The sequence below is a fragment of the Sinohyriopsis cumingii genome, chromosome 4 (genome assembly GCF_028554795.1).
Source record: "Sinohyriopsis cumingii isolate HCF-2022 chromosome 4, ASM2855479v2, whole genome shotgun sequence".
Taxonomy (NCBI): Eukaryota; Metazoa; Mollusca; class Bivalvia; order Unionida; family Unionidae; genus Sinohyriopsis; species Sinohyriopsis cumingii.
The window spans coordinates 97,650,795-97,664,071 of record NC_142964.1 but is presented as its reverse complement, the minus strand read 5'-3'; the positions used below and the strand labels follow the sequence as shown (position 1 = coordinate 97,664,071).

General features: G+C 35.5%; 1 protein-coding gene across 3 annotated transcripts in view; it reads left to right on the top strand.

The window, feature by feature from the left end:
• LOC149801734 (uncharacterized) overlaps positions 1-13,277 on the top strand; it is a 168,911-nt gene that overhangs the window by 34,707 nt on the left and 120,927 nt on the right. The window lies entirely within an intron of this gene.

Here is a 13,277-nt window from a genome sequence, read left to right as displayed (position 1 = left end):
CCTACTATGCAACGAAAAGGGTATTATGTAAAAGGAGGTTGAAATCACAATAATCTTGCTATCCAACATTCACTTTTTGTTACATTATCCAACACACGCTTTTTTATTGCAATCCGGAAAAAACCTTAAAATCACATAATGCTTGATTAAAATCCATCACTCTCCTTTTGATTACTTTGCAACACCCCATACGTACTATCCAAAACGCCTTGTATAGTGTCTAAAAACCTCTCACCTACTATCCAACGAAGGGTATGATCCGCTTTTTGATTACAATCTAGCACTCACACCTACTATCCAAATAAATGTTTTGAGTAATATCCAACACTCTATACTTATTATCCGAAACGTCTTGTTTAGAGTCTAAAAGCACAATACCTTCTATCCAATGAAAAGGGCATGCTGAAAATGAAGGGGGATGAAATCACAAAAACATACTACTCATCACAGACATTTTTACATACAATCAAAAACTAGCTTTTTTATTACATTCCACCCCTACCCCCATTATCCATCACCCTCTTTCTGATAACTATCCAACACCCACCTTTGAGTACTATTTAAAACCGCACACCATAATCTGGTATGCAGATGTGAAAGAAAGCATTGATTTATTTTAAAAAGATTAATAAAAAGACATAGAAAGAGCATGCTTAAAGTTAAAACAGTACAATACTATTTCGTTTTCAATAATCGACATGTTTAATAATAAGCTTCTCTAGCACAAACAAGAATACAAATATCAAAGACACTAAACATAAACATATTTACAACATTGACTACGCTGCTGTGTCAGGCTTAGCTTCCAGTGACCAAAGGCATTGTCATTTTGCTATCGATCCACACTTCGTTTCTTAGCTAGAGAAAAGAGATAACCAAGTCAATGTAGGTATGAAATGGTAACGCAAGTTTTTATACCACTTTTTTAAAATGTTGTCTTCTGAGATAAGAATTCATCCCTCTTCCAGATACTCTTCTAACTTTTACTTCTTGACTCATCATACATTTGTCGTGTTGTTTCTGACTTGGATAATCGACTTAACACCCGACACAATATCCTCTCGTTAACCTGTAATTCGTTCAGCTAAATCTCGAGCAAGACAGGAGACTAAATGATGTGTTTGTTCTGGCCATCTTAACACAGTGACTGTAAGTTTGGCTTTTTTGTTCACTTGTGGTCTGTAAATGTGGTGGTAGTTAATCTTGATCAAAAACATCCTCATTGCCTATCTCTATATGTTCTTGGTGTGTTCTTTGTTCTTCTGATAGTCTAGGATTATTTTATCTCAAATTGTTGATTTCGAGAGTATTGTCGAATTCTGCTTATAAGACGATGTTCACTGTGTTGGCCAGAGCTACTGCAAACTGAGAATCCACATGAAATTGGCCTAATTGTATACGTTCGAAATTTTCTTCGTCACTTCATTGTGAAATGAAAGCTCCTCAATTTATATCTTTCCGCATAATCGTAATACGAAATGCCGTGGATGCTGATGGTACCTTGCTGTCCCGTGGCTTCAAAACGTGCCAAGTACGAGATAAATTAATTTTTTCTGGGCACACTATCGTTCCAAGGGTTTGGTACATAATGCTGGGCAATTTCGAGTGACTTTTATCTTGGACACGTTGAATTGTTGGCCTCGAAGGATATTGATGAATGGTTCCGACGAGGGCCGCATTAGAAAACATGATATTGGATCATGGAGCTTGGATCGGAGACAAGAGGTCATTGTGAAGGTTTTCACTTCCACTCGTCGTATCGGATACTTGGCTGACATTCTGCTTAAAAATTGACTGATTTTGCTTCCCAATTTTGGCAAAACTTCCACACGGCGCAAGTAAAGTCTGTCTTCTTCGATGATTGTTTTGAAATCGTTAGCATTATTCAACATGGAACACGGTACTACTTCGATTCAAACTCAGGCGTACATCCAAACGTTTCAGCACATACTTGTCTTACAATTACATGTTCCATTGCAAACGATACATCATATGTAATTAGCATCCTTTTTTTACTTTCTTTCGACGGTAGTTAAGTTGAAAATTTTGAGGATCGTCAGCTTCTGTCAACTCCGTGTCGTTTAAGACATAGAATATGTCAGGCTTCAATGCAAGAGAAGCATCCAGATCTGTGTTCTTGGCTTCTTTACCGTACGCAAGAGATTCTCCAGGTGTGCTCGGTAAGGGTAAGTATCTATGCTACTGCTGACTAGTTTTCCATTAAAGTACAAATCAGCTTCGCTGAACAATGAATTAAAACAGTTTTTGAATGGAGCTACTATGGTAACTTCCCCTGGATTGGTATTGTCCACTTTGAGAACTTTGACTTTCAGGCACAAGCAACTGTTATTAAGATAGATGTAACCTTCGGTCTGTCCTTTTATTTCACATTTGATAGGGGTTGATGTAGTTAAAGATGAACACATGATGAAATTGTACCTACTTTGATTCTTGCGTCGCTATCGTCGTCAATAGCATTGCAAACAGACGAGTTCTGACTTGGAATATTCACAAGACTCTCGGTGCATCATTTTGTTCTGTTTTAAACTTAGAAATTTAAAAGCCAGATTCTCTGCCAGTTGTTCTTATTTCTTCTTCTTTATCTGAACGTGTTTATGAGGAGTGAAAAGTTATCTTTCTCTCTTTCTACCTTGTCTTTGTTTTGTCGGAGAGGATGATGTAGTGTCTTAGGAACCCAAAAGGTTTTTCCTGTTTGAATCAACACAATGTTTGCTGCTTTCATCAAAGCTTTTTTAAGACTATGTTGGTCAATGAGGACGTTTTAAAGAAATTCTTTTCCTTGTGTCAAAGCTACATCTTTTAAAGAACTGCCTCAAGTGATCACATGTTTCAAAATGGGTCCTACCGTGAGAAACGCTGATTTTAACACGCATGTATCTCTTAAAGCATGACCTCGTTGACGACCGATTCCTTGGTACACAGAATAAATTTGTTTTTACAAGTCGCTCGATAATCTTTTTCGAAAATGTAGTTTTACGGGGACTTTTCCATTCGAGAATAGAATGTATTGTCCATGACCTTCTTTTATACTAACGTTGACAGTGTCAAAATAAAATTAACTGATAAAAAGAAAATGCGGAAGTGCAAATTCTCAACGAACGTGATACGTGTTTCGTCGTAAGCATCAATGACTGAATCCACGTTGAAACGAATGTCTCTCAACAACAGCAACAGTGTTTTCTACGAAGTTGTGCTCGATGACATCAGAATACACAAGCATCAAATTCAGTCCTTCCTTCAGTTCAGCAGGGAAGCAAAAATTCTTGTAGAATCGATTGTTGTTGTGAATGTCTTTTGAATGCAGTGCTATGTTCGTATTTTCACCGCACAATGAGAGAGAATCAGAGAACATTTTGATATCAAATAGTACTGATAGTAGAAATGAAAATTAGAAATAACACTTTACATATACTATATGTATTCATTTTAACTACTAACATGTATACGTCAAGATCTACAACAATGTGGTCTACTATAATGAAATCACCACTCTAGCAATGATGCAATATCTAAGTCAAATAATGAAACCACCATCCTAGCAATGATGTAATATCTAAGTCAAATAATGAAACCACCATCCTAGCAATGGTGTAATATGTCACATAATGAAACCACCATCCTAGCAATGATGTAATATCTAAGTCACATAATGAAACCACCATCCTAGCAATGATGTAATATCTGTCATATAATGAAACAACCATCCAAGCAATGGTGTAATATGTCACATAATGAAACCACCATCCTAGCAATGATGTAATATCTAAGTCACATAATGAAACCACCATCCTAGCAATGATGTAATATCTGTCATATAATGAAACAACCATCCAAGCAATGGTGTAATATGTCACATAATGAAACCACCATCCTAGCAATGTTGTAATATCTAAGTCATATAATGAAACCACCATCCTAACAATGTTGTAATATCTAAGTCATATAATGAAACCACCATCGTAGCAGTGTTGTAATATGTCACATAATGAAACCATCATCCTAGCAATGTTGTAATATATCACATAATGAAACCATGATCCTACCAATATTATAATATAATATCACATAATGAAACCACCATCCGAGCAATGTTGTAATATATCACATAATGAAACCATGATCCTAGCAATATTATAATATAATATCACATAATGAAACCACCATCCAAGCAATGTTGTAATATCTAAGTCACATAATGAAACCACCACCCTAGTAATGATGTAATGTCTGTCACATAATGAAACCACCATCCTAGCAATGATGTAATATGTCACATAATGAAACCACCATCCTAGCAATGTTATAATATGTAACATAATGAAACCACCATGCTAGCAGTGTTAGAATATGTCACACAATGAAACCACCGTCCTAGCAATGATGTAATATCTGTGACATAATGAAATCACCATGCTAACAGATACACATACAGCATATTGTAATATAGATACCGTATATACTCGTATTGAGCAATTGAGCATGTCTCTATCAGCAATAATATAGACCCAAATCAGTTGTTGCATAACACACTGGCGGTCCAGAGTCTATGTTGTTTTTTCATCTGATTATTCTAACAAAATTCCAGCATATTGTGCTATGGCAGATCTGGGTCTGTGCAGTCTGCAGTTGGACTCACTCAAATTATAAGTGGGTAGATATGGCACTTTGTTTTGCTGGGATTGAATATCAAAGAATTTTGATTGCAGCTTTGATTTTGTAGATCTGAAACACATGCCAGAGATGCTGAACATAATTTATATTGATTTAGACTCATGGCCATCCTTCATTTTATGGTAGGTTGTATTAGTGTTTGCCCCAGTTATGATATATGGATGTCAAAGACAGCCATATCCACACATTCACTTCTTTTCTACTGAAATCTATAAATGTTTCTACCTGCCACATTTAGACTACTTTGTATAATGTTGTATCTATATCTATTGTGATCATCAACTGATATGCAAATATATAGATTTTGTTTAAAGTCATTTCAAAATACAGTTGTTAAAGGCTTGAAACAATAATTTAGGTAAATGTAGGTTATGTAGGTAAATCAGTCCTCCTTTTCTAATTTATTTTAACAATATGAGTGATATTATTTTGTAATTTTTAAAATATACAATAGGCAACCTATAGGAAGATTGTTTTGAACTAATTGAGGTACTCTCTTTAAAGAAATACAGTATTATTATTATTATTATTATTATTATTATTGATGCAATCCAAAAGGGTGTTATATTTAGTAATTAACCAGCAAATAACACAATTGCACACATTATGTTTACCATAATGTTTGAAGGACAATAGTACTCGTATGGTAAATCAACATTATTTTATTTTTAATTTTCTTTTGACTATTTATTTCCTTACAACTGTTTAATAACACTGTTTTTGACCATACGCCTCTAAACACATGGACATTGTTTCCTTTTGTAAGAGTGCTATGTAGTTACCTGTAAGAGTACTATGTGGTTACATTTAAGAGTGTTATGTGGTTTCCTGTAAGAGTGCTATGGAGCTACCTTTAAGAGTGCTATGTATTCACTTGTCAGAGTGCTATATGGTTACCTGTAAGAGTGATAGGTGGTTACCTTTAAGAGTGCTATGTGGTTACCTGTAAGAGTTTACAACGTATCTTTTTTTTTCTGTAAGACTCTTTACTTTGTGCAGAAATACTATTGCAAAAAGTGTTTTCTTATATAATTGATGATTAAATAAAAGATGTTAAACAATCTTTAGAAAATGACAAATTTATAACAAAGAAAACTGTGCACTTTTCAAGGCCAAAACAATAGAACAGACATTATGATGTGTTTTGATTGAATGTGGATTGGTACATACAATGAAGAAATTTTTAATATCAGTTCCCAATGAATATGTTAAAGTCATGAAGTTTTGGATATTGGCAAGTCTTAAGGCAAGAATTTGTTATTGGCATCAGTAATGAGGTCACTGTGGCCTACTTATTCTGTTTATCAATTATTATAGCAAGGTATTGTACAGGTGTAAATGCAGTCAAAGTATACATTTGATTTTCTCAGTAGTATATAATTTGTACCAGAATGTGCAAGCAACGGTGACTTCTTTTCATAGCAAAATACATGGTTCAGAATAAGGTTAGATGTTTGAAAAACAGCTCTTAATTGTAACTGTGTTTCTTGAAGGATACTAGTATAGTTGAACTTCACAAAAATATTACGACTCAGTTTTGTTTCTATTTTTAACAGTGCCTGTTTAGTGTTTAATTTTCTTTATTAGTTTACTATAAAGGAGGTTTGTGTCTCATCATCATCAGTCCCGTAGTCTGGAAGACCGTTGGGGCACCGCACAAGACCTAACAAACAGCTTAAGGCAGGAACTTCTAACATATCAACATATAAACTTTAGATCTGTGGCAATAATTTGTACCAACATTTTGATAAATGCATCAACAAATGAAGCAAACACTAGACTTTCACAAATTTGAACACAAAACCTTAACACTGACGAACCAAACTTTTTACTTAAGCAGGTGAGACATCTATGAAGGAACTCCTAACATATCAGTAAATAATTATTTGTGTCAAGAGTAAGATTATCATCTTTTTTTCAATGTAATGCACAGGTGTACATGTAGAAGAAATGTGAGTTTCATAAACATTAACCAAAACACAAGGTTGTCTGGGTAAAAATATATGCTGCATATTTTACCTTGAATATTAGAGCAAAGAAAACTTCCTTGTATGTGTCCCATTATAGAACCATATTTTGTATTTTTCCACATGCACCCAAACTATTACAATGATCATTTCTTACCTCGTTATCTTATCTTGACCATCAGAGCAGAGTACACTTCCTTTTTGTCTCTCTCTCTCTCTCTCTCTCTCTCTCTTACCGAGGGGCCCCGAGTGGCCGAGTGGTCTAAAGCGCTCTTCGTTACGGATCACTGCCATCTCACCTCTGTCTGCGGCGGTTCGAGTCTAAGATTCAGCCAATGTGGGCATGTGAGAAAGCTTGCCAGTAGCTTCTCGTGGGTCGGTGGTTCTTTCCGGGGTTTTCCGGGTTCTTCCTCCACCATTAATACTGGCCGCCATGAATAGCCCATCGTGCTGAAAAATGGCGTTAAACCCCACAACAACAACAACAACTCTCTTACCGATAGGTCAACTGTTCTAAAGTTATCACCATTCATCACTGCCATCTGACCTCTGTTTCCGTGGGTTCTAGTGTCAGGCTTGGGCAATGTGGGTAAGTGAGAAAGCTAGACAGTAGCTTCACGGGTTCTTCCTGCATCAGTGATACTGGCCGCCATTTATAGACTATCTTGTGCTCAGATATGGCACTCAACCCAACCCAACACAAATACAAGCAACATCAAACTTGAAGTCCAGGCATTACAATTTTGTTCCTGTTATATATATATATATATATATATATATATATATATATATATATATATATATATATATATATATATATATATATAAAGTGAAAGTTCTCTAAATGGACAGGTCTGAAAAAGGAACACCTTTATGAAACCCTATTTTTCATGTTCATTTTATATATTCGACTTTCCATAATCGCTTACATATGCCCCATTAAACAGTTTCACTAACTTGTTAAAGCTATGTGTACGGATGAGTGAGTCTTTAGTTCTTGATTGAATATTATGATATTCATATTGCTAAATTCTGTCATTATTGTTCGTGTAACTATCAGTTTCTTTTTTTTATCCCCCATCCATCTGTCTGTTGATACATGGGTCCATCTGTCTATTTATACATTTGTACATCTGTCTATTGATTCATTTGTACATCTTTCTATTGATACATGGATCCATCTGTCTATTGATACATGGGTCCATCTGTCTATTGATACATTGTCCATCTGTCTATTGATAAATTTGTACATCTGTCTATTGATTCATTTGTACATCTTTCTATTGATACATGGGTCCATCTGTCTATTGATACATGGGTCCATCTGTATATTGATACATTGGTCCATCTGTCCACTGATACATTTGTACATCTGTCTATTGATTCATTTGTACATCTTTATATTGATACATGGGTCCATCTGTCTATTGATACATGGGTCCATCTGTCTAATGATTCATTGGTCCATCTGTCTATTGATACATTGGTCCATCTGTCTATTATTTCTTTTTTAAGCATTACTGTTCGTTAGTGCAACCAGTCCTACAAGTTTTAATGGATTGCCATGAAATCTGATTTTGCCATGACATCTGATTAATATTTATAAATGGTCATTGCGTGAAAATGTGCATAAATCACTTAGCTCCCACAATTTCTATTCTCGTTATTGGCCTTTTCGTTTTGTAGCTGTGATGATACACTCTTTAGCATGACTTGTCTTGCGGTTTTTGATTGACTGCCAAGAAACTGCAGATGTGCATATCTAGAAATCACATTTTTAGCAATTATTTGTCAAAATCGTTTTCTTCTCGATGTCTTGTAGATTAATGAAGTGCATGACACCGTCTTGTAAGCGCAATTTGTATGAACTTCGTGGAAATATGTAGTTGCTTAATATATGAACTTAGAGGGACTTCAAGGAAATATACAGCTACTAGTCTGGACCACATTATTTAGGAAATGCAGAAGGAGTATTGCTTTAAATTTAAATTTTATATGTTTCTAATTTAGAGTTATATTTTTACAAACGTAAGCGAGTCTGATACAGTACGAAAAACAACTCAGTACTGGAACTAAATTATGAGTTGAGCATATACTCAAAAGTTGAGACCTATTATAAAAAGCACAGTGTTTGGGATGCTTTCATTCCGAGCGACCGCTCCGGTGACCTAGTGCTTAGTGTGTCTGCCTCGGATGCGGGAGGTCGTGGGTTCCATCCCTGGCAGAGTCATACCAAAGACTTACAAAAATGGTACTAACAGCTGTCTCGCTTGGCGCTCAGCATTAAGAGGTTAGTGTTAGGACCGGTCGGCCTGGTTTGTTTGTTTGTTGTAGGGTTTAACGCCATTTCTCAGCACAAGATAGGCTATACATGGCGGCCAGTATAACTGGTGGAGGAAGAACCCTGGAAAACCCAGGGAAGAACCATCGACCCACGAGAAGCTACTGGCAGGCTTTCCCACGTACCCACGCTAGCCAAGCCTTGGACTAGAACCCACGCAGACAGAGGTGAGATGGCAGTGATCCGGAACGGTGAGCGCTTTAGCGGTCGGCCTGGTGTCAAGATAATGTGACTGGGTGGGACATCATGCTACACTGTAGTGTAAGCATTAATGTAAGTAGCTTTGAAATATCATTTGACAGTAAAAGTAATCAGATATTCCACACTGGATTAGAACGATACACACCAACAGCTGGTTTATGTTATACATTCACTAGGCTTTATGTTCCATGCGAAAAAATAATTTCAAGGCAGTCTTTACTCCCCTTCCTAGCTGTATTGTTTTGTATTTAATAAATAGCATAGAATGCCTTCTGCAGTTATTCTTCAATAACAAATAACATTACAGACACTTTAACAAAAGCGCCACCAAAGCTTTCTTTAATAAGTTCTTTAAATCTTAACTGGATGTTTAATGATACCTCAAGATTGGATTGAAAGATAAATGCTGACTGGTTTTTCTCAGTTATAATGTTCTTCTCATAGGATTATGATAGAGATCTGTAGATGTACAAACATTATCCTACAAATCAAGGAGTATGTCCTTTGTCTCATTGTGACCTAACTGAAGGGGAGTTCAGTATGGTAACACTTTGTCGTGACCATGACGATTTGAGACAAAAACTTTTCCCCCACCAATACGTCAAGCATCAAAGTTAGAAAAAGTTTGATTCATTGGTAAAATCGAAAGTCTCCCATATTATTGGTATACGGAGTCATTAATGCAACCGAAGGTCTCCCATATCATTTACCACTCCGGTGACCTAGTGGTCAGAGCGTCCGCCTCGGATGCGGGAGGTCACGAGTTCGATCCCCGGCCGAATCATACCAAAGACTTATAAAAATGGTACTAACAGTTGCCTTGCTTGTTGCTCAGCATTAAGAGGTTAGTGTTAGGACTGGTCGGCCTGGTGTCAGAATAATGTGACTGGGTGGGACATCATGCTACATGTCGGCGACATGATGTCCCAGTGCTAGGCATCACTATAAACTGCCACACTGCCGACATCGTAGCCATATGACTGAAAAATTGTGAAAGCTAAGTTAAGAATCTAAATCGCACACACACACACACACACACACACACACACACACACACACACACATTCCTAGCAGTCTTTACAATACATGTAATATTACACAAACAGGCAAATAATTAGCACACAGTATATCCTGACTTATAAGTAAAGTCCAACTGCAACCATCATATGCCATGCCATTTTTTCATTACAGAACTTACTAACTCGATTTCTACGATTTGCATTTATGTAAGAGAAGGTTCATAATAGCATTGTGTAAAATGAGGTAACTGAAATCTATTAAATAATTAACTTCCTAAGATTTTAGTAGCGTGACCACAGTTAGAAATTAGAGTCTGCAATGGCTCCTGTTATGTATATTTGATTTAATTATATCTGATTTAATATATATTTATTTCAATTTAATTGTTTGTCAGTTTTAAAAAATATTATTTTTTATTACATGTTATTGTAATGTAAATGTATTCACTAGAGAATTTTCTTTTTTCAGAAAATAGTTTGACTTGACTGTTCGTTTTATAAACATCAGGTGTTGATCTAGATCCTGACGTTGATTCAAAATTAGTAGCAACCACGTAAACAAGTTCTATTTTTATTTTAAAATGATTGGTTGTTGTCGAGGTCATGATGGGTCTATGTGTTTAAGATGTAAACAAGTTTTTTATAAAAACAATTCTTAGACTAAAATGATTGGTTTTCGTCAGGGCCACACTGGGTGGACATGATCTTTAACAAGTACCTAATTTCTACTAGCTTAGAGAACATAATCAGGTGACCCCCTTTTTACGTTTTAGAAGACGATATAACCTTTGTTTTGGAGAAATAGTCTCAGTTGCACTGGAAGTTGTATGTTGTGCTGTTTGAAGTTATTTTAAATTACTTGGATCGGAGTTATTTCAAATTACTTAGATTCAAAAGGATTAATTCTTTTTTCCTGGAAATTCGTGTGCTCATGTGAAATTGTTGAACAAGAACAGTTTTTTATATAAAAAAAATTATTAAAATTTCCAAAACCAGAGTGATAAGTCTTGTTTCTACAAGGAACTATGGACTTCAATACTACAGAGTACAGCATACGTCATCGTCTTCCATCTTGGATTCTTCGTCGGGATTCGCACTTGAAATCAGTAGAACATTTTGTTATTAGGACTTCAAAATTATATTCGTGGATTATTCTTGTAATATTTTGGATTTGATTCTTAAAACAGTAAGCTAATATTTTTTTCATTTATACAGAATTTTCCAGGGAAATAAATTATTATATTTTTTCAAAGCTTGTTTTCATTCTTTTTTTTGTGTTACTGTTTATTCGAGCCTAAACACGCGACACAAGTCTCCAATAAGTTACTATTAAATTCAACCTATAAGAGAAACGTTAATTCTTTAATTATCTTCTGAGATGCAAGGTTAATATTACAGTTAAACACATCTTGAGAGACTACCCTTCTGGAAAAAGATGGTCTCACAAGACAGGTGTTCGTTCAAATTAGGTCATTAAACAATATAAGAAGTTCATCTATACATCTAGAATTTAAGTTGCACCAACAGAACGTAAGTGTAGATTTAAATTTAAGTTTAGAAAATAGCAATCTTTTGATCGAAATTTAAAACTGACTTCAAATTGAACAATGAGATATATAAAGTCTAGACTTAACTTGAGTCTTATGTTGGTGAGACGGTGACATGATTAGTCAATTCCATGTCAGAGCTTAACTTCAGGCCTGGTATATATTCAACTAGCAGAACATAAGTATGACTAAAACTGAAGTTTACAATCTAGTGATCTGTTTGGCTGAAATTAAAGTTGGAATTAAAATTGATAAATCAAATGTCCCAAGTCTTGACTAAACTCAGATACTTCTGTTGGTGAAACTTGGGCATGGTCTGTAAAGACAGGTGGTCTTCTGCAACAGTGATCACTTAAGCCAATTTGTGCTTTACATACAAGCATGTCCTGCCAGATCTAATCTAAGAACTTTGCGCTTTATATTTTCAGATTACTGGTATCTGATTTGTTTTTCATTTCGCTGTCAATAACGGACACTCAAACAAACAGAACCTTTTGTAGGACACGCTATTACATGATTCATGCTAATATCTAAATACAAATGTGCTCAAAAATTGAACAAATGTGCAAAAGCATAAATATTGACAAGCCCTTTCTTTGTTCTGCACTGAATTACTCCTGCACGTAGAAATTTCCTCTATTTCATCAAATGGAGGAAGAATTTCCTCCATCCCCCATTTCAGCTGTACAAAAGAATTCAGAACAGAAGCAAAAAATAGAATGTCTGGACTCCGATTCTGATTTTGCTTGTATTTGTGTTTTTTGGAATTGAACACCATTTTCAAGCACACGAAAGACTACGTGGCGTCCAGTATATCTGGTGGAGAAAGAACCGGGGAAAACCCCAGGAAGAACTAATGACACACAGGAAGTTACTGGCAAGCTTTCTCGTATACCCACGTTGGTCGAGCTGAGACTCGAACAAATGCGGAAAAAGGTGAGATGTTTGAGTGATATTTAAAGGTCAGCTTCTTTAGACCACTCACCCACCCGGGGCCCTCCATTTTGATAATCATTCCTCTTGGATGGAAAGTGTCTAATTGGTACATACAAAAATATCCTATTCATTTACGTTTAAATTTGATCTTATATAAGCCTGGCTTGGACAAAATAATTTCTATTGATACTGAATAGAACCTGCGTTGCAGTTGGGTGGGTTGAAGTATTAACATATCTTTGTTTGCAAATGCCACTTTTGGTCTCATCTACGTATTAATGCATGTTTCACAAGTGAGTAAGCAAACAATGGTACATTATTCTTCTCATTTTGAAGTATACTAAAGATTCCTGATTTTTTCATTTGACCCATATTTACGCAGTTTGGTAGTATTGTAAACTAATACTTTCTGTGTCGTGAGGATGATGATTTATTTGAAGTTTGACATCAACTATTGTTCCTTACGAATTGAAATTCTGAGCTAATTGTGAACCTTGGGCATAAGTTAATCTGAAAGCCTCGTTATATATATTTCTTTTAAATACTGTTGGATATAGTTATCTATCTTCTGTAA